Genomic DNA, 22,207 nt, shown 5'->3' with positions numbered 1-22,207 from the left:
TACAAATAATTTTACGTGTAAAAATTATGCTTTTTTTTGATTAATTGGGGGGCCAAATAAAATCAATTGTTATAAGAGGTCATCCAATCAAACCGTCTCTACCACAACCACAGAAAGACCTAGTTTTAGAAAGATGTCCCAATGCAGGAATTGGCACTACAGCAGTGGTATCCAGTTTTATGATGAAAGGGCTTTGCTTGTGATGAGTGTAGGCTTTAGTAGCAACAAACCTGATTCAAACCTGATGGAACTCATCCACTAATTATGGTCTTTAATCAATTCTTAATGAGTTGAATCAGGTGTTTTTCTGCTTTGGCTGGAGCAAAAGCCTGCACCCACTACTGTCAGCCTAGCAGCCCTACTACACCAGCTATGATGACCCACCCCTGTCCTGTAGTGTGAAGGGCTATAGACTCCCTCTAACCGTGTCCTGTAGCGTGAAGGGCTATAGACTCCCTCTAACCGTGTCCTGTAGCGTGAAGGGCTATAGACTCCCTCTAACCGTGTCCTGTAGCGTGAAGGGCTCTAGACTCCCTCTAACCGTGTCCTGTAGCGTGAAGGGCTCTAGACTCCCTCTAACCATGTCCTGTAGCGTGAAGGGCTATAGACTCCCTCTAACCGTGTCCTGTAGCGTGAAGGGCTATAGACTCCCTCTAACCGTGTCCTGTAGCGTGAAGGGCTATAGACTCCCTCTAACCGTGTCCTGTAGCGTGTAGGGCTATAGACTCCCTCTAACCGTGTCCTGTAGCGTGAAGGGCTATAGACTCCCTCTAACCGTGACCTGTAGCGTGAAGGGCTATAGACTCCCTCTAACCGTGTCCTGTAGCGTGAAGGGCTATAGACTCCCTCTAACCGTGTCCTGTAGTGTGAAGGGCTATAGACTCCCTCTAACCGTGTCCTGTAGCGTGAAGGGCTCTAGACTCCCTCTAACCGTGTCCTGTAGCGTGAAGGGCTATAGACTCCCTCTAACCGTGTCCTGTAGCGTGAAGGGCTATAGACTCCCTCTAACCGTGTCCTGTAGCGTGAAGGGTTATAGACTCTCTCTAACCGTGTCCTGTAGCGTGAAGGGCTATAGACTCCCTCTAACCGTGTCCTGTAGCGTGAAGGGCTATAGACTCCCTCTAACCGTGTCCTGTAGCGTGTAGGGCTATAGACTCCCTCTAACCGTGTCCTGTAGCGTGAAGGGCTATAGACTCCCTCTAACCGTGACCTGTAGCGTGAAGGGCTATAGACTCCCTCTAACCGTGTCCTGTAGCGTGAAGGGCTATAGACTCCCTCTAACCGTGTCCTGTAGTGTGAAGGGCTATAGACTCCCTCTAACCGTGTCCTGTAGCGTGAAGGGCTCTAGACTCCCTCTAACCGTGTCCTGTAGCGTGAAGGGCTATAGACTCCCTCTAACCGTGTCCTGTAGCGTGAAGGGCTATAGACTCCCTCTAACCGTGTCCTGTAGCGTGAAGGGTTATAGACTCTCTCTAACCGTGTCCTGTAGCGTGAAGGGCTATAGACTCTCTCTAACCGTGTCCTGTAGCGTGAAGGGCTATAGACTCCCTCTAACCGTGTCCTGTAGCGTGAAGGGCTATAGACTCCCTCTAACCGTGTCCTGTAGCGTGAAGGGTTATAGACTCTCTCTAACCGTGTCCTGTAGCGTGAAGGGCTATAGACTCCCTCTAACCGTGTCCTGTAGCGTGAAGGGCTATAGACTCCCTCTAACCGTGTCCTGTAGCGTGTAGGGCTATAGACTCCCTCTAACCGTGTCCTGTAGCGTGAAGGGCTATAGACTCCCTCTAACCGTGACCTGTAGCGTGAAGGGCTATAGACTCCCTCTAACCGTGTCCTGTAGCGTGAAGGGCTATAGACTCCCTCTAACCGTGTCCTGTAGCGTGAAGGGCTATAGACTCCCTCTAACCGTGTCCTGTAGCGTGTAGGGCTATAGACTCCCTCTAACCGTGTCCTGTAGCGTGAAGGGCTATAGACTCCCTCTAACCGTGTCCTGTAGCGTGAAGGGCTATAGACTCCCTCTAACCGTGTCCTGTAGCGTGTAGGGCTATAGACTCCCTCTAACCGTGTCTTGTAGCGTGAAGGGCTATAGACTCCCTCTAACCGTGACCTGTAGCGTGAAGGGCTATAGACTCCCTCTAACCGTGTCCTGTAGCGTGAAGGGCTATAGACTCCCTCTAACCGTGTCCTGTAGTGTGAAGGGCTATAGACTCCCTCTAACCGTGTCCTGTAGCGTGAAGGGCTCTAGACTCCCTCTAACCGTGTCCTGTAGCGTGAAGGGCTATAGACTCCCTCTAACCGTGTCCTGTAGCGTGAAGGGCTATAGACTCCCTCTAACCGTGTCCTGTAGCGTGAAGGGTTATAGACTCTCTCTAACCGTGTCCTGTAGCGTGAAGGGCTATAGACTCCCTCTAACCGTGTCCTGTAGCGTGAAGGGCTATAGACTCCCTCTAACCGTGTCCTGTAGCGTGTAGGGCTATAGACTCCCTCTAACCGTGTCCTGTAGCGTGAAGGGCTATAGACTCCCTCTAACCGTGACCTGTAGCGTGAAGGGCTATAGACTCCCTCTAACCGTGTCCTGTAGCGTGAAGGGCTATAGACTCCCTCTAACCGTGTCCTGTAGTGTGAAGGGCTATAGACTCCCTCTAACCGTGTCCTGTAGCGTGAAGGGCTCTAGACTCCCTCTAACCGTGTCCTGTAGCGTGAAGGGCTATAGACTCCCTCTAACCGTGTCCTGTAGCGTGAAGGGCTATAGACTCCCTCTAACCGTGTCCTGTAGCGTGAAGGGTTATAGACTCTCTCTAACCGTGTCCTGTAGCGTGAAGGGCTATAGACTCTCTCTAACCGTGTCCTGTAGCGTGAAGGGCTATAGACTCCCTCTAACCGTGTCCTGTAGCGTGAAGGGCTATAGACTCCCTCTAACCGTGTCCTGTAGCGTGAAGGGCTATAGACTCCCTCTAACCGTGTCCTGTAGCGTGAAGGGCTATAGACTCGCTCTAACCGTGTCCTGTAGCGTGAAGGGCTATAGACTCCCTCTAACCGTGTCCTGTAGCGTGAAGGGCTATAGACTCCCTCTAACCGTGTCCTGTAGCGTGAAGGGCTATAGACTCCCTCTAACCGTGTCCTGTAGCGTGAAGGGCTATAGACTCCCTCTAACCGTGTCCTGTAGCGTGAAGGGCTATAGACATCCTCTAACCGTGTCCTGTAGCGTGAAGGGCTATAGACTCCCTCTAACCGTGTTCTGTAGTGTGAAGGGCTATAGACTCCCTCTAACCGTGTTCTGTAGCGTGAAGGGCTATAGACTCCCTCTAACCGTGTCCTGTAGCGTGAAGGGCTATAGACTCCCTCTAACCGTGTCCTGTAGCGTGAAGGGCTATAGACTCCCTCTAACCGTGTCCTGTAGCATGAAGGGCTATAGACTCCCTCTAACCGTGTCCTGTAGCGTGAAGGGCTATAGACTCCCTCTAACCGTGTCCTGTAGCGTGAAGGGCTATAGACTCCCTCTAACCGTGTCCTGTAGCGTGAGGGGCTATAGACTCCCTCTAACCGTGTCCTGTAGCGTGAAGGGCTATAGACTCCCTCTAACCGTGTCCTGTAGCGTGAAGGACTATAGACTCCCTCTAACCGTGTCCTGTAGCGTGAAGGGCTATAGACTCCCTCTAACCATGTTCTGTAGCGTGACGGGCTATAGACTCCCTCTAAACGTGTCCTGTAGCGTGAAGGCCTATAGACTCCCTCTAAACGTGTCCTGTAGCGTGACGGGCTATAGACTCCCTCTAACTGTGTCCTGTAGCGTGAATGGCTATAGACTCCCTCTAACCGTGTCCTGTAGCATGAAGGGCTATAGACTCCCTCTAACCGTGTCCTGTAGCGTGAAGGGCTATAGACTCCCTCTAACCGTGTCCTGTAGCGTGAAGGGCTATAGACTCCCTCTAACCGTGTCCTGTAGCGTGAAGGGCTATAGACTCCCTCTAACCGTGTCCTGTAGCGTGAAGGGCTATAGACTCGCTCTAACCGTGTCCTGTAGCGTGAAGGGCTATAGACTCCCTCTAACAGTGTCCTGTAGTGTGAAGGGCAATAGACTCCCTCGAACCGTGTCCTGTAGCGTGAAGGGCTATAGACTCCCTCTAACCGTGTACTGTAGCGTGAAGGGCTATAGACTCCCTCTAACCGTGTCCTGTAGCGTGAAGGGCTATAGACTCCCTCTAACCGTGTACTGTAGCGTGAAGGGCTATAAACTCCCTCTAACCGTGTCCTGTAGCGTGAAGGGCTATAGACTCCCTCTAACCGTGTCCTGTAGCGTGAAGGGCTATAGACTCCCTCTAACCGTGTCCTGTAGCGTGAAGGGCTATAGACTCCCTCTAACCGTGTCCTGTAGCGTGAAGGGCTATAGACTCCCTCTAACCGTGTACTGTAGCGTGAAGGGCTATAAACTCCCTCTAACCGTGTCCTGTAGCGTGAAGGGCTATAGACTCCCTCTAACCGTGTCCTGTAGCGTGAAGGGCTATAGACTCCCTCTAACCGTGTCCTGTAGCGTGAAGGGCTATAGACTCCCTCTAACCGTGTCCTGTAGCGTGAAGGGCTCTAGACTCCCTCTAACCGTGTCCTGTAGCGTGAAGGGCTCTAGACTCCCTCTAACCATGTCCTGTAGCGTGAAGGGCTATAGACTCCCTCTAACCGTGTCCTGTAGCGTGAAGGGCTATAGACTCCCTCTAACCGTGTCCTGTAGCGTGAAGGGCTATAGACTCGCTCTAACCGTGTCCTGTAGCGTGAAGGGCTATAGACTCCCTCTAACCGTGTCCTGTAGCGTGAGGGGCTATAGACTCCCTCTAACCGTGTCCTGTAGCGTGAAGGGCTATAGACTCCCTCTAACCGTGTCCTGTAGCGTGAAGGGCTCTAGACTCCCTCTAACCGTGTCCTGTAGCGTGAAGGGCTATAGACTCCCTCTAACCATGTTCTGTAGCGTGACGGGCTATAGACTCCCTCTAAACGTGTCCTGTAGCATGAAGGGCTATAGACTCCCTCTAACCGTGTCCTGTAGCGTGAAGGTCTATAGACTCCCTCTAACCGTGTCCTGTAGCGTGAAGGGCTATAGACTCCCTCTAACCGTGTCCTGTAGCGTGAAGGGCTATAGACTCCCTCTAACCGTGTCCTGTAGCGTGAAGGGCTATAGACTCCCTCTAACCGTGTCCTGTAGCGTGAAGGGCTATAGACTCGCTCTAACCGTGTCCTGTAGCGTGAAGGGCTATAGACTCCCTCTAACAGTGTCCTGTAGCGTGAAGGGCAATAGACTCCCTCGAACCGTGTCCTGTAGCGTGAAGGGCTATAGACTCCCTCTAACCGTGTACTGTAGCGTGAAGGGCTATAGACTCCCTCTAACCGTGTCCTGTAGCGTGAAGGGCTATAGACTCCCTCTAACCGTGTACTGTAGCGTGAAGGGCTATAAACTCCCTCTAACCGTGTCCTGTAGCGTGAAGGGCTATAGACTCCCTCTAACCGTGTCCTGTAGCGTGAAGGGCTATAGACTCCCTCTAACCGTGTCCTGTAGCGTGAAGGGCTATAGACTCCCTCTAACCGTGTCCTGTAGCGTGAAGGGCTATAGACTCCCTCTAACCGTGTACTGTAGCGTGAAGGGCTATAAACTCCCTCTAACCGTGTCCTGTAGCGTGAAGGGCTATAGACTCCCTCTAACCGTGTCCTGTAGCGTGAAGGGCTATAGACTCCCTCTAACCGTGTCCTGTAGCGTGAAGGGCTCTAGACTCCCTCTAACCGTGTCCTGTAGCGTGAAGGGCTCTAGACTCCCTCTAACCATGTCCTGTAGCGTGAAGGGCTATAGACTCCCTCTAACCGTGTCCTGTAGCGTGAAGGGCTATAGACTCCCTCTAACCGTGTCCTGTAGCGTGAAGGGCTATAGACTCCCTCTAACCGTGTCCTGTAGCGTGAAGGGCTATAGACTCCCTCTAACCGTGTCCTGTAGCGTGAAGGGCTATAGACTCCCTCTAACCGTGACCTGTAGCGTGAAGGGCTATAGACTCCCTCTAACCGTGTCCTGTAGCGTGAAGGGCTATAGACTCCCTCTAACCGTGTCCTGTAGTGTGAAGGGCTATAGACTCCCTCTAACCGTGTCCTGTAGCGTGAAGGGCTCTAGACTCCCTCTAACCGTGTCCTGTAGCGTGAAGGGCTATAGACTCCCTCTAACCGTGTCCTGTAGCGTGAAGGGCTATAGACTCCCTCTAACCGTGTCCTGTAGCGTGAAGGGTTATAGACTCTCTCTAACCGTGTCCTGTAGCGTGAAGGGCTATAGACTCTCTCTAACCATGTCCTGTAGCGTGAAGGGCTATAGACTCCCTCTAACCGTGTCCTGTAGCGTGAAGGGCTATAGACTCCCTCTAACCGTGTCCTGTAGCGTGAAGGGCTATAGACTCTCTCTAACCGTGTCCTGTAGCGTGAAGGGCTATAGACTCTCTCTAACCGTGTCCTGTAGCGTGAAGGGCTATAGACTCCCTCTAACCGTGTCCTGTAGCGTGAAGGGCTATAGACTCCCTCTAACCGTGTCCTGTAGCGTGAAGGGCTATAGACTCCCTCTAACCGTGTCCTGTAGCGTGAAGGGCTATAGACTCGCTCTAACCGTGTCCTGTAGCGTGAAGGGCTATAGACTCCCTCTAACCGTGTCCTGTAGCGTGAAGGGCTATAGACTCCCTCTAACCGTGTCCTGTAGCGTGAAGGGCTATAGACTCCCTCTAACCGTGTCCAGTAGCGTGAAGGGCTATAGACTCGCTCTAACCGTGTCCTGTAGCGTGAAGGGCTATAGACTCCCTCTAACCGTGTCCTGTAGCGTGAAGGGCTATAGACTCCCTCTAACCGTGTCCTGTAGCGTGAAGGGCTATAGACTCCCTCTAACCGTGTTCTGTAGTGTGAAGGGCTATAGACTCCCTCTAACCGTGTTCTGTAGCGTGAAGGGCTATAGACTCCCTCTAACCGTGTCCTGTAGCGTGAAGGGCTATAGACTCCCTCTAACCGTGTCCTGTAGCGTGAAGGGCTATAGACTCCCTCTAACCGTGTCCTGTAGCATGAAGGGCTATAGACTCCCTCTAACCGTGTCCTGTAGCGTGAAGGGCTATAGACTCGCTCTAACCGTGTCCTGTAGCGTGAAGGGCTATAGACTCCCTCTAACCGTGTCCTGTAGCGTGAGGGGCTATAGACTCCCTCTAACCGTGTCCTGTAGCGTGAAGGGCTATAGACTCCCTCTAACCGTGTCCTGTAGCGTGAAGGGCTCTAGACTCCCTCTAACCGTGTCCTGTAGCGTGAAGGGCTATAGACTCCCTCTAACCATGTTCTGTAGCGTGACGGGCTATAGACTCCCTCTAAACGTGTCCTGTAGCGTGAAGGCCTATAGACTCCCTCTAAACGTGTCCTGTAGCGTGACGGGCTATAGACTCCCTCTAACTGTGTCCTGTAGCGTGAATGGCTATAGACTCCCTCTAACCGTGTCCTGTAGCATGAAGGGCTATAGACTCCCTCTAACCGTGTCCTGTAGCGTGAAGGGCTATAGACTCCCTCTAACCGTGTCCTGTAGCGTGAAGGGCTATAGACTCCCTCTAACCGTGTCCTGTAGCGTGAAGGGCTATAGACTCCCTCTAACCGTGTCCTGTAGCGTGAAGGGCTATAGACTCGCTCTAACCGTGTCCTGTAGCGTGAAGGGCTATAGACTCCCTCTAACAGTGTCCTGTAGCGTGAAGGGCAATAGACTCCCTCGAACCGTGTCCTGTAGCGTGAAGGGCTATAGACTCCCTCTAACCGTGTACTGTAGCGTGAAGGGCTATAGACTCCCTCTAACCGTGTCCTGTAGCGTGAAGGGCTATAGACTCCCTCTAACCGTGTACTGTAGCGTGAAGGGCTATAAACTCCCTCTAACCGTGTCCTGTAGCGTGAAGGGCTATAGACTCCCTCTAACCGTGTCCTGTAGCGTGAAGGGCTATAGACTCCCTCTAACCGTGTCCTGTAGCGTGAAGGGCTATAGACTCCCTCTAACCGTGTCCTGTAGCGTGAAGGGCTATAGACTCCCTCTAACCGTGTACTGTAGCGTGAAGGGCTATAAACTCCCTCTAACCGTGTCCTGTAGCGTGAAGGGCTATAGACTCCCTCTAACCGTGTCCTGTAGCGTGAAGGGCTATAGACTCCCTCTAACCGTGTCCTGTAGCGTGAAGGGCTATAGACTCCCTCTAACCGTGTCCTGTAGCGTGAAGGGCTATAGACTCCCTCTAACCGTGTCCTGTAGCGTGAAGGGCTATAGACTCCCTCTAACCGTGTCCTGTAGCGTGAAGGGCTATAGACTCCCTCTAACCGTGTCCTGTAGCATGAAGGGCTATAGACTCCCTCTAACCGTGTCCTGTAGCGTGAAGGGCTATAGACTCCCTCTAACCGTGTCCTGTAGTGTGAAGGGCTATAGACTCCCTCTAACCGTGTCCTGTAGCGTGAAGGGCTATAGACTCCCTCTAACCGTGTCCTGTAGCGTGAAGGGCTATAGACTCCCTCTAACCGTGTCCTGTAGCGTGAAGGGCTATAGACTCGCTCTAACCGTGTCCTGTAGCGTGAAGGGCTATAGACTCCCTCTAACAGTGTCCTGTAGCGTGAAGGGCAATAGACTCCCTCGAACCGTGTCCTGTAGCGTGAAGGGCTATAGACTCCCTCTAACCGTGTACTGTAGCGTGAAGGGCTATAGACTCCCTCTAACCGTGTCCTGTAGCGTGAAGGGCTATAGACTCCCTCTAACCGTGTACTGTAGCGTGAAGGGCTATAAACTCCCTCTAACCGTGTCCTGTAGCGTGAAGGGCTATAGACTCCCTCTAATCGTGTCCTGTAGCGTGAAGGGCTATAGACTCCCTCTAACCGTGTCCTGTAGCGTGAAGGGCTATAGACTCCCTCTAACCGTGTCCTGTAGCGTGAAGGGCTATAGACTCCCTCTAACCGTGTACTGTAGCGTGAAGGGCTATAAACTCCCTCTAACCGTGTCCTGTAGCGTGAAGGGCTATAGACTCCCTCTAACCGTGTCCTGTAGCGTGAAGGGCTATAGACTCCCTCTAACCGTGTCCTGTAGCGTGAAGGGCTATAGACTCCCTCTAACCGTGTCCTGTAGCGTGAAGGGCTATAGACTCCCTCTAACCGTGTCCTGTAGCGTGAAGGGCTATAGACTCCCTCTAACCGTGTCCTGTAGCGTGAAGGGCTATAGACTCCCTCTAACCGTGTCCTGTAGCATGAAGGGCTATAGACTCCCTCTAACCGTGTCCTGTAGCGTGAAGGGCTATAGACTCCCTCTAACCGTGTCCTGTAGTGTGAAGGGCTATAGACTCCCTCTAACCGTGTCCTGTAGCGTGAAGGGCTCTAGACTCCCTCTAACCGTGTCCTGTAGCATGAAGGGCTATAGACTCCCTCTAACCGTGTCCTGTAGCGTGAAGGGCTATAGACTCCCTCTAACCGTGTCCTGTAGCATGAAGGGCTATAGACTCCCTCTAACCGTGTCCTGTAGCATGAAGGGCTATAGACTCCCTCTAACCGTGTCCTGTAGCATGAAGGGCTATAGACTCCCTCTAACCGTGTCCTGTAGCGTGAAGGGCTATAGACTCCCTCTAACCGTGTCCTGTAGCATGAAGGGCTATAGACTCCCTCTAACCGTGTCCTGTAGCGTGAAGGGCTATAGACTCCCTCTAACCGTGTCCTGTAGCGTGAAGGGCTATAGACTCCCTCTAACCGTGTCCTGTAGCGTGAAGGGCTATAGACTCCCTCTAACTGTGACCAGCAGAGGGCCCTCCGCTGTGACTAAACTGTACTGCTGAAACACAGCCAGTACCACAGCCAGGTATTGTTTTTAGAATCCTACGAATAGTATTTAAAAATCAAATAGAATCAGAACCTAATGACATCTACAGAGATCAGGTCATTGGGTTAATTTGTCTATAATATCACAGCTCACATGTGGGCGTTTAGATACTCCTAGGAATAGAATCGACTAGAATATGAGCCCGGTGTCAGCTGAGGTCATTTAGTTTATTCATCTGGAGATGCGGAGGGGTAAATATACCCGAAACAATCCCATCCACACTCCAACACTGGAATGTGAGATGTAATCTACACCTCAAATTAGGCTGACAGAAATCCTTGTTATTTCATTGAATGATTTTTTAAATTTGAGTGTGATTATTTCTATATAACCTACACTTTCTCACTCTGATATTCTAACGTGGGTGTGGCTTCGTGACAATGATCAAGAGCAGCTGCTCACCGATTTGACGGCTCCAACGCAGTTCCACCTCTGACACCACCATCTGATTGGTATCCAGGTGTCAGCTGTCGGTTATCGCTGGATCTGATTGGTATTCAGGTGTCAGCTGTCGGTTATCGCTGGATCCGATTGGTATTCAGGTGTCAGCTGTCAGTTATCGCTGGATCTGATTGGTATTCAGGTGTCAGCTGTCGGTTATCGCTGGATCTGATTGGTATTCAGGTGTCAGCTGTCGGTTATCGCTGGATCTGAGTGGTATTCAGGTGTCAGCTATTGGTTATCGCTGGATCTGATTGGTATGCAGGTGTCAGCTGTTGGTTATCGCTGGATCTGATTGGTATGCAGGTGTCAGCTGTCTGTTAAAGCTGGATCTGAATGAATCTAGGCCTAGACTAGACTCATGTGGAAATTAATGTGATGCCCTCATTCAATCAGGTGTGTGTGTCATCTCTGAGGGTGGGGTTAAACCACAAGATTAACCCTGCTCCATGCAGTGTAACTCTACAGTGTCATCTCTGAGGGTGGGGTTAAACCACAAGATTAACCCTGCTCCATGCAGTGTAACTCTACAGTGTCATCTCTGAGGGTGGGGTTAAACCACAAGGTTAACCCTGCTCCATGCAGTGTAACTCTACAGTGTCATCTCTGAGGGTGGGGTTAAACCACAAGGTTAACCCTGCTCCATGCAGTGTAACTCTACAGTGTCATCTCTGAGGGTGGGGTTAAACCACAAGGTTAACCCTGCTCCATGCAGTGTAACTCTACAGTGTCATCTCTGAGGGTGGGGTTAAACCACAAGGTTAACCCTGCTCCATGCAGTGTAACTCTACAGTGTCATCTCTGAGGGTGGGGTTAAACCACAAGGTTAACCCTGCCCCATCCAGTGTAACTCTACAGTGTCATCTCTGAGGGTGGGGTTAAACCACAAGGTTAACCCTGCCCCATGCAGTGTAACTCTACAGTGTCATCTCTGAGGGTGGGGTTAAACCACAAGGTTAACCCTGCCCCATGCAGTGTAACTCTACAGTGTCATCTCTGAGGGTGGGGTTAAACCCGGGTGGTGCAGCGGTCTAAGACACCGTGTCTGCTATAAACATTGGGCTCCCGGGTGGGTCAGCGGTCTAAGACACTGTGTCTGCTATGAACCTTGGGCTCCTGGGTGGGACAGCGGTCTAAGGCACTGTGTCTGCTATAAACCTTGGGCTCCCGGGTGGGTCAGCGGTCTAAGGCACTGTGTGCTATAAACCTTGGGCTCCCGGGTGGGTCAGCGGTCTAAGACACTGTGTCTCCTATAAACCTTGGGCTCCCGGGTGGGTCAGCAGTCTAAGACACTGTGTCTGCTATAAACCTTGGGCTCCCGGGTGTCCCAGCAGTCTAAGACACGGTGTCTCCTATAAACCTTGGGCTCCCGGGTGGGTAAGCGGTCTAAGACACTGTGTCTGCTATAAACCTTGGGCTCCCGGTGGGTCAGCGGTCTAAGACACTGTGTCTGCTATAAACCTTGGGCTCCCGGGTGGGTCAGCGGTCTAAGACACTGTGTCTGCTATAAACCTTGGGCTCCCGGGTGGGTCAGCGGTCTAAGACTCTGCATCTCAGTGCCAGAGGCGTCACTACAGTCCCCTGGTTGCAATCCAGGCTTCATCACATCCAGCAGTGATTGAGTCCCATAGTACGGTGCACGTCCGTGATTGGCCGGTGTAGGCCGTCAATGTAAATAATCATGTTTTTCTTAACTGACTTGCTTAGTTAAATAAAGGTTAAATAAAATAAAAAATCTATATATACAGCTAGCATGTTCCCTGTAGGATGATCAACTAGTCTATTTTAATGTGCTGATACACTAAATACTACTAAAGTAACCAACATGGAGCCAATATTGACCATAACATGATGTGTCCTGAAACTCAAACTCCACGCAAAAACATGTCCCCTGTATAACATTAGAAACATTTATACACAAACCAGTCAGGATAACTTAGGGTTTTTCTAAGGAAATATTTATTGAAAATTCAAATGTACATTTAGTTTCACTACACTAACCTGTGGCCGTTGTTTCATATCCCCAATAATAACACAATTCAACAATTATCTTTACAATGAACTTAAGTTATTGAAAAGGCTTGAAACATAATCAAACCAATCAAACCAATCACAACACTTATTATTGACACATTTCACAAAATTTGTATTATGCTGTGATATATTTATTTGTTAAAAATATGTATTACGATCAAGTGACAAAAACACATTTTGAAGACAGGAAAAAACTGAAGACCTTATTGTCAACCGAGTTACTGTATTATGAACAAAGTGATTTCAAAAGTGCGATTCTTCCAACCTCTCAGTAATTATATATATATTTTTTTTTACATTTTATCAATTTCAAAAATATCCACAAATTAAAGTTGTAAAAAAAAAAAACACTTCTGGTCTGCAACCAAATCAGTTTTGGAGAGTGCTATTGGGGGTTAAATATATCAGGGCCAAATGCTTGACAAAACTGTGTTGACAAAAATCCCCAAAACCAAAATAATGAACGCTGTTCTAAGTTGAACAGGAACAAATAAATAAAATGGTCGCCATACAACTTGATTGGTAATTATTCAGCAACACCTCTCTAGTATGGTAACATTAAAGCATATTTAATATCACTTGATATACAGCACATTGAAGTGTTATAACTCTATAAAAGTAATACATCTAAATATATATATATATTTTAAAAATGTAAAAATACTTATTTCCACAAAAGGCACAAAGATCGGGAATTTATTTATGTACAAATGAGGCACAACTTGATGTCTGAATTCAGTGTTAATGTTGGACTCTATACTCTCACATTTTACCTACAAAATACATAGAGTGGGGCTGGCTTAGAGTCAGATCTAATTCCTAACACGAGGTACGTACGCCCCACAAGACCACAGTTAGCTACACAAAATGGAGATACCACATACCTGCATCGAGTTACAAATAACGGGGCTGCACGCGTTTGCTTATTATTGCTCGCAAGTACACAATTTAGCATCAGCTAGTTGTAGTTATTGTGTATCAGCTAGTTGTAGTTATTGTGTATCAGCTAGTTGTAGTTATTGTGTATCAGCTAGTTGTAGTTATTGTGTATCAGCTAGTTGTAGTTATTGTGTATCAGATAGTTGTAGTTATTGTGTATCAGCTAGTTGTAGTTATTGTGTATCAGCTAGTTGTAGTTATTGTGTATCAGCTAGTTGTAGTTATTGTGTATCAGCTAGTTGTAGTTATTGTGTATCAGCTAGTTGTAGTTATTGTGTATCAGCTAGTTGTAGTTATTGTGTATCAGCTAGTTGTAGTTATTGTGTATCAGCTAGTTGTAGTTATTGTGTATCAGCTAGTTGTAGTTATTGTGTATCAGATAGTTGTAGTTATTGTGTATCAGCTAGTTGTAGTTATTGTGTATCAGATAGTTGTAGTTGTTGTGTATCAGCTAGTTGTAGTTATTGTGTATCAGATAGTTGTAGTTATTGTGTATCAGCTAGTTGTAGTTATTGTGTATCAGCTAGTTGTAGTTATTGTGTTGTGTATCAGCTAGTTGTAGTTATTGTGTTGTGTATCAGCTAGTTGTAGTTATTGTGTTGTGTATCAGCTAGTTGTAGTTGTTGTGTTGTGTATCAGCTAGTTGTAGTTATTGTGTATCAGCTAGTTGTAGTTATTGTGTATCAGCTAGTTGTAGTTATTGTGTATCAGCTAGTTGTAGTTATTGTGTTGTGTATCAGCTAGTTGTAGTTGTTATGTATCAGCTAGTTGTAGTTATTGTGTTGTGTATCAGCTAGTTGTAGTTATTATGTATCAGCTAGTTGTAGTTATTGTGTTGTGTATCAGCTAGTTGTAGTTATTATGTATCAGCTAGTTGTAGTTATTGTGTTGTGTATCAGCTAGTTGTAGTAGTTATGTATCAGCTAGTTGTAGTTGTTGTGTATCAGCTAGTTGTAGTTATTGTGTTGTGTATCAGCTAGTTGTAGTTGTTATGTATCAGCTAGTTGTAGTTATTGTGTTGTGTATCAGCTAGTTGTAGTTATTGTGTATCAGCTAGTTGTAGTTATTGTGTATCAGCTAGTTGTAGTTATTGTGTATCAGCTAGTTGTAGTTATTGTGTATCAGCTAGTTGTAGTTATTGTGTATCAGCTAGTTGTAGTTATTGTGTATCAGCTAGTTGTAGTTATTGTGTATCAGCTAGTTGTAGTTATTGTGTTGTGTATCAGCTAGTTGTAGTTATTGTGTATCAGCTAGTTGTAGTTATTGTGTATCAGCTAGTTGTAGTTATTGTGTATCAGCTAGTTGTAGTTATTGTGTATCAGCTAGTTGTAGTTATTGTGTATCAGCTAGTTGTAGTTATTGTGTATCAGCTAGTTGTAGTTATTGTGTATCAGCTAGTTGTAGTTATTGTGTTGTGTATCAGCTAGTTGTAGTTATTGTGTATCAGCTAGTTGTAGTTGTTGTGTATCAGCTAGTTGTAGTTATTGTGTATCAGCTAGTTGTAGTTATTGTGTATCAGCTAGTTGTAGTTATTGTGTATCAGCTAGTTGTAGTTATTGTGTATCAGCTAGTTGTAGTTATTGTGTATCAGCTAGTTGTAGTTATTGTGTATCAGCTAGTTGTAGTTATTGTGTTTCAGCTAGTTGTAGTTATTGTGTATCAGCTAGTTGTAGTTATTGTGTATCAGCTAGTTGTAGTTATTGTGTATCAGCTAGTTGTAGTTATTGTGTTTCAGCTAGTTGTAGTTATTGTGTATCAGCTAGTTGTAGTTATTGTGTATCAGCTAGTTGTAGTTATTGTGTATCAGCTAGTTGTAGTTATTGTGTTGTGTATCAGCTAGTTGTAGTTATTGTGTATCAGCTAGTTGTAGTTATTGTGTATCAGCTAGTTGTAGTTATTGTGTTGTGTATCAGCTAGTTGTAGTTATTGTGTATCAGCTAGTTGTAGTGATTGTGTATCAGCTAGTTGTAGTTATTGTGTTGTGTATCAGCTAGTTGTAGTTATTGTGTATCAGCTAGTTGTAGTTATTGTGTTGTGTATCAGCTAGTTGTAGTTATTGTGTATCAGCTAGTTGTAGTTATTGTGTATCAGCTAGTTGTAGTTATTGTGTTGTGTTTCAGCTAGTTGTAGTTATTGTGTATCAGCTAGTTGTAGTTATTGTGTATCAGCTAGTTGTAGTTATTGTGTTGTGTATCAGCTAGTTGTAGTTATTGTGTATCAGCTAGTTGTAGTTATTGTGTATCAGCTAGTTGTAGTTATTGTGTATCAGCTAGTTGTAGTTATTGTGTATCAGCTAGTTGTAGTTATTGTGTATCGCTAGTTGTAGTTATTGTGTATCAGCTAGTTGTAGTTATTGTGTATCAGCTAGTTGTAGTTATTGTGTATCAGCTAGTTGTAGTTATTGTGTATCAGCTAGTTGTAGTTATTGTGTATCAGCTAGTTGTAGTTATTGTGTATCAGCTAGTTGTAGTTATTGTGTATCAGCTAGTTGTAGTTATTGTGTATCAGCTAGTTGTAGTTATTGTGTTGTGTATCAGCTAGTTGTAGTTATTGTGTTGTGTATCAGCTAGTTGTAGTTATTGTGTTGTGTATCAGCTAGTTGTAGTTTGTTATGTATCAGCTAGTTGTAGTTATTGTGTTGTGTATCAGCTAGTTGTAGTTATTGTGTATCAGCTAGTTGTAGTTATTGTGTATCAGCTAGTTGTAGTTATTGTGTTGTGTATCAGCTAGTTGTAGTTATTGTGTATCAGCTAGTTGTAGTGATTGTGTATCAGCTAGTTGTAGTTATTGTGTTGTGTATCAGCTAGTTGTAGTTATTGTGTATCAGCTAGTTGTAGTTATTGTGTTGTGTATCAGCTAGTTGTAGTTATTGTGTATCAGCTAGTTGTAGTTATTGTGTATCAGCTAGTTGTAGTTATTGTGTTGTGTTTCAGCTAGTTGTAGTTATTGTGTATCAGCTAGTTGTAGTTATTGTGTATCAGCTAGTTGTAGTTATTGTGTTGTGTATCAGCTAGTTGTAGTTATTGTGTATCAGCTAGTTGTAGTTATTGTGTATCAGCTAGTTGTAGTTATTGTGTATCAGCTAGTTGTAGTTATTGTGTATCAGCTAGTTGTAGTTATTGTGTATCAGCTAGTTGTAGTTATTGTGTATCAGCTAGTTGTAGTTATTGTGTATCAGCTAGTTGTAGTTATTGTGTATCAGCTAGTTGTAGTTATTGTGTATCAGCTAGTTGTAGTTATTGTGTATCAGCTAGTTGTAGTTATTGTGTATCAGCTAGTTGTAGTTATTGTGTATCAGCTAGTTGTAGTTATTGTGTATCAGCTAGTTGTAGTTATTGTGTTGTGTATCAGCTAGTTGTAGTTATTGTGTTGTGTATCAGCTAGTTGTAGTTATTGTGTTGTGTATCAGCTAGTTGTAGTTGTTATGTATCAGCTAGTTGTAGTTATTGTGTTGTGTATCAGCTAGTTGTAGTTATTGTGTTTCAGCTAGTTGTAGTTATTGTGTTGTGTATCAGCTAGTTGTAGTTATTGTGTTGTGTATCAGCTAGTTGTAGTTATTGTGTTGTGTATCAGCTAGTTGTAGTTATTGTGTTGTGTATCAGCTAGTTGTAGTTATTGTGTTGTGTATCAGCTAGTTGTAGTTATTGTGTTGTGTATCAGCTAGTTGTAGTTATTGTGTTGTGTATCAGCTAGTTTTAGTTATTGTGTTGTGTATCAGCTAGTTGTAGTTATTGTGTTGTGTATCAGCTAGTTGTAGTTATTGTGTATCAGCTAGTTGTAGTTATTGTGTATCAGCTAGTTGTAGTTATTGTGTATCAGCTAGTTGTAGTTATTGTGTATCAGCCAGTTGTAGTTATTGTGTTGTGTATCAGCCAGTTGTAGTTATTGTGTATCAGCCAGTTGTAGTTATTGTGTTGTGTATCAGCCAGTTGTAGTTATTGTGTATCAGCCAGTTGTAGTTATTGTGTTGTGTATCAGCCAGTTGTAGTTATTGTGTTGTGTATCAGCTAGTTATTGTGTATCAGCTAGTTGTAGTTATTGTGTATCAGCTAGTTGTAGTTATTGTGTTGTGTATCAGCTAGTTGTAGTTATTGTGTATCAGCTAGTTGTAGTTGTTGTGTATCAGCTAGTTGTAGTTATTGTGTATCAGCTAGTTGTAGTTATTGTGTTGTGTATCAGCTAGTTGTTGTGTTGTGTATCAGCTAGTTGTAGTTATTGTGTATCAGTCAGCTGTAGTTATTGTGTGTCAGCTAGTTGTAGTTATTGTGTATCAGCTAGTTGTAGTTATTGTGTATCAGCTAGTTGTAGTTATTGTGTATCAGCTAGTTGTAGTTATTGTGTTTCAGCTAGTTGTAGTTATTGTGTATCAGCTAGTTGTAGTTATTGTGTTGTGTATCAGCTAGTTGTAGTTATTGTGTTGTGTATCAGCTAGTTGTAGTTATTGTGTATCAGCTAGTTGTAGTTATTGTGTTTCAGCTAGTTGTAGTTATTGTGTTGTGTATCAGCTAGTTGTAGTTATTGTGTTGTGTATCAGCTAGTTGTTGTGTTGTGTATCAGCTAGTTGTAGTTATTGTGTTTAGCTAGTTGTAGTTATTGTGTTTCAGCTAGTTGTAGTTATTGTGTTGTGTATCAGCTAGTTGTAGTTATTGTGTATCAGCTAGTTGTAGTTATTGTGTATCAGCTAGTTGTAGTTATTGTGTTTCAGCTAGTTGTAGTTATTGTGTTGTGTATCAGCTAGTTGTAGTTATTGTGTTTCAGCTAGTTGTAGTTATTGTGTTGTGTATCAGCTAGTTGTAGTTATTGTGTTTCAGCTAGTTGTAGTTATTGTGTTGTGTATCAGCTAGTTGTAGTTATTGTGTATCAGCTAGTTGTAGTTATTGTGTTTCAGCTAGTTGTAGTTATTGTGTATCAGCTAGTTGTAGTTATTGTGTTGTGTATCAGCTAGTTGTAGTTATTGTGTTGTGTATCAGCTAGTTGTAGTTATTGTGTATCAGCTAGTTGTAGTTATTGTGTTTCAGCTAGTTGTAGTTATTGTGTTGTGTATCAGCTAGTTGTAGTTATTGTGTTGTGTATCAGCTAGTTGTTGTGTTGTGTATCAGCTAGTTGTAGTTATTGTGTTTAGCTAGTTGTAGTTATTGTGTTTCAGCTAGTTGTAGTTATTGTGTTGTGTATCAGCTAGTTGTAGTTATTGTGTATCAGCTAGTTGTAGTTATTGTGTATCAGCTAGTTGTAGTTATTGTGTTTCAGCTAGTTGTAGTTATTGTGTTGTGTATCAGCTAGTTGTAGTTATTGTGTTGTGTATCAGTCAGCTGTAGTTATTGTGTATCAGCTAGTTGTAGTTATTGTGTTTAGCTAGTTGTAGTTATTGTGTTTCAGCTAGTTGTAGTTATTGTGTTGTGTATCAGCTAGTTGTAGTTATTGTGTATCAGCTAGTTGTAGTTATTGTGTATCAGCTAGTTGTAGTTATTGTGTTTCAGCTAGTTGTAGTTATTGTGTTGTGTATCAGCTAGTTGTAGTTATTGTGTTTCAGCTAGTTGTAGTTATTGTGTTGTGTATCAGCTAGTTGTAGTTATTGTGTTTCAGCTAGTTGTAGTTATTGTGTTGTGTATCAGCTAGTTGTAGTTATTGTGTTGTGTATCAGCTAGTTGTAGTTATTGTGTATCAGCTAGTTGTAGTTATTGTGTGTCAGCTAGTTGTAGTTATTGTGTTGTGTATCAGCTAGTTGTAGTTATTGTGTTGTGTATCAGCTAGTTGTAGTTATTGTGTATCAGCTAGTTGTAGTTATTGTGTTGTGTATCAGCTAGTTGTAGTTATTGTGTTGTGTATCAGCTAGTTGTAGTTATTGTGTATCAGCTAGTTGTAGTTGTTGTGTGTCAGCTAGTTGTAGTTATTGTGTATCAGCCAGTTTTAGTTATTGTGTATCAGCTAGTTGTAGTTATTGTGTATCAGCTAGTTGTAGTTATTGTGTTGTGTATCAGCTAGTTGTAGTTATTGTGTATCAGCTAGTTGTAGTTGTTGTGTGTCAGCTAGTTGTAGTTATTGTGTATCAGCTAGTGGTAGTTATTGTCTTGTGTATCAGCTAGTTGTAGTTATTGTGTATCAGCTAGTGGTAGTTATTGTGTATCAGCTAGTTTTAGTTATTGTGTATCAGCTAGTTATAGTTATTGTGTTGTGTATCAGCTAGTTGTTGTGTTGTGTATCAGCTAGTGGTAGTTATTGTCTTGTGTATCAGCTAGTTGTAGTTATTGTGTATCAGCTAGTTGTAGTTATTGTGTATCAGCTAGTTGTAGTTATTGTGTTGTGTATCAGCTAGTGGTAGTTATTGTGTCGTGTATCAGCTAGTTGTAGTTATTGTGTATCAGCTAGTTGTAGTTATTGTGTAGTGTATCAGCTAGTGGTAGTTATTGTGTTGTGTATCAGCTAGTGGTAGTTATTGTGTTGTGTATCAGCTAGTTGTAGTTATTGTGTATCAGCTAGTTGTAGTTATTGTGTATCAGCTAGTGGTAGTTATTGTCTTGTGTATCAGCTAGTTGTAGTTATTGTGTATCAGCTAGTTGTAGTTATTGTGTATCAGCTAGTTGTAGTTATTGTGTATCAGCTAGTTGTAGTTATTGTGTATCAGCTAGTTGTAGTTATTGTGTATCCAAAATTGTATCCGCAAAACACCAGTCTCAACGTCAACAGTGAAGAGGCGACTTTTCTTTTTATTCTTAATTAATCTTGTGTTTTTATTGGCCAGTCTGAGATATGGCTTTTTCTTTGCAACTCTGCCTAAAAATCCAGCATCCCGGTGTCGCCCCCTCTTTTTAATGAAGCTGCCAGTTGAGGACTTGTGAGGCGTCTGTTTCTCAAACTAGACACCATAATGTACTTGTCCTCTTGCTCAGTTGTGCACCGGGGCCTCCCACTCCTCTTTCTATTCTGGTTAGTTTGCGCTGTTCTGGGAAGGGAGTAGTACACAGCTAGTACTGTACTAACATAATTGCAAAAGGGTTTTCTAATGAGCAATTAGCCTTTTAAAAGGATACATTTGTATTAGCTAACACAACGTGCCATTGGAACACATGAATGATGGTTGCTGATAATGGGCCTCTGCACACCTATGTAGATATTCCATTAAAAATCAGACGTTTCCAGCTACAGTAGTCATTTACAACATTAACAATGTCTACACTGTATTTCTTATCAATTTGATGTTATTTTAATGGACAACAAATTATGCTTTTATTTCAAAAACAAGGACATTTCTAAGTGACCTCAAACTTTTGAACGGTAGTGTATGTGTAGTACAGTAGGTAGTGTATGTGTAGTACAGTAGGTAGTGTATGTGTAGTACAGTAGGTAGTGTATGTGTAGTACAGTAGGTAGTGTATGTGTAGTACAGTAGGTAGTGTATGTGTAGTACAGTAGGTAGTGTAGTACAGTAGGTAGTGTATGTGTAGTACAGTAGGTAGTGTATGTGTAGTACAGTAGGTAGTGTATGTGTAGTACAGTAGGTAGTGTATGTGTAGTACAGTAGGTAGTGTATGTGTAGTACAGTAGGTAGTGTATGTGTAGTACAGTAGGTAGTGTAGTACAGTAGGTAGTGTATGTGTAGTACAGTAGGTAGTGTATGTGTAGTACAGTAGGTAGTGTATGTGTAGTACAGTAGGTAGTGTAGTACAGTAGGTAGTGTATGTGTAGTACAGTAGGTAGTGTATGTGTAGTACAGTAGGTAGTGTAGTACAGTAGGTAGTGTAGTACAGTAGGTAGTGTATGTGTAGTACAGTAGGTAGTGTATGTGTAGTACAGTAGGTAGTGTAGTACAGTAGGTAGTGTATGTGTAGTACAGTAGGTAGTGTATGTGTAGTACAGTAGGTAGTGTATGTGTAGTACAGTAGGTAGTGTATGTGTAGTACAGTAGGTAGTGTATGTGTAGTACAGTAGGTAGTGTAGTACAGTAGGTAGTGTAGTACAGTAGGTAGTGTATGTGTAGTACAGTAGGTAGTGTATGTGTAGTACAGTAGGTAGTGTATGTGTAGCACAGTAGGTAGTGTATGTGTAGTACAGTAGGTAGTGTAGTACAGTAGGTAGTGTATGTGTAGTACAGTAGGTAGTGTATGTGTAGTACAGTAGGTAGTGTAGTACAGTAGGTAGTGTATGTGTAGTACAGTAGGTAGTGTATGTGTAGTACAGTAGGTAGTGTATGTGTAGTACAGTAGGTAGTGTATGTGTAGTACAGTAGGCAGTGTATGTGTAGTACAGTAGGTAGTGTGTGTGTAGTACAGTAGGTAGTGTATGTGTAGTACAGTAGGCAGTGTATGTGTAGTACAGTAGGTAGTGTGTGTGTAGTACAGTAGGTAGTGTATGTGTAGTACAGTAGGTAGTGTATGTGTAGTACAGTAGGTAGTGTATGTGTAGTACAGTAGGTAGTGTATGTGTAGTACAGTAGGTAGTGTATGTGTAGTACAGTAGGTAGTGTAGTACAGTAGGTAGTGAATGTGTAGTACAGTAGGTAGTGTAGTACAGTAGGTAGTGTAGTACAGTAGGTAGTGTATGTGTAGTACAGTAGGTAGTGTATGTGTAGCACAGTAGGTAGTGTAGTACAGTAGGTAGTGTATGTGTAGTACAGTAGGTAGTGTATGTGTAGTACAGTAGGTAGTGTAGTACAGTAGGTAGTGTATGTGTAGTACAGTAGGTAGTGTATGTGTAGTACAGTAGGTAGTGTATGTGTAGTACAGTAGGTAGTGTAGTACAGTAGGTAGTGAATGTGTAGTACAGTAGGTAGTGTAGTACAGTAGGTAGTGTATGTGTAGTACAGTAGGTAGTGTAGTACAGTAGGTAGTGAATGTGTAGTACAGTAGGTAGTGTATGTGTAGTACAGTAGGTAGTGTATGTGTAGTACAGTAGGTAGTGTATGTGTAGTACAGTACACTTTGG

The sequence above is a fragment of the Oncorhynchus kisutch genome, unplaced genomic scaffold, assembly GCF_002021735.2.
Source record: "Oncorhynchus kisutch isolate 150728-3 unplaced genomic scaffold, Okis_V2 Okis03b-Okis08b_hom, whole genome shotgun sequence".
NCBI lineage: Eukaryota > Metazoa > Chordata > Actinopteri > Salmoniformes > Salmonidae > Oncorhynchus > Oncorhynchus kisutch.
The sequence above is the reverse complement of the archived record's forward strand: the minus strand, read 5'-3'. Positions refer to the sequence as shown.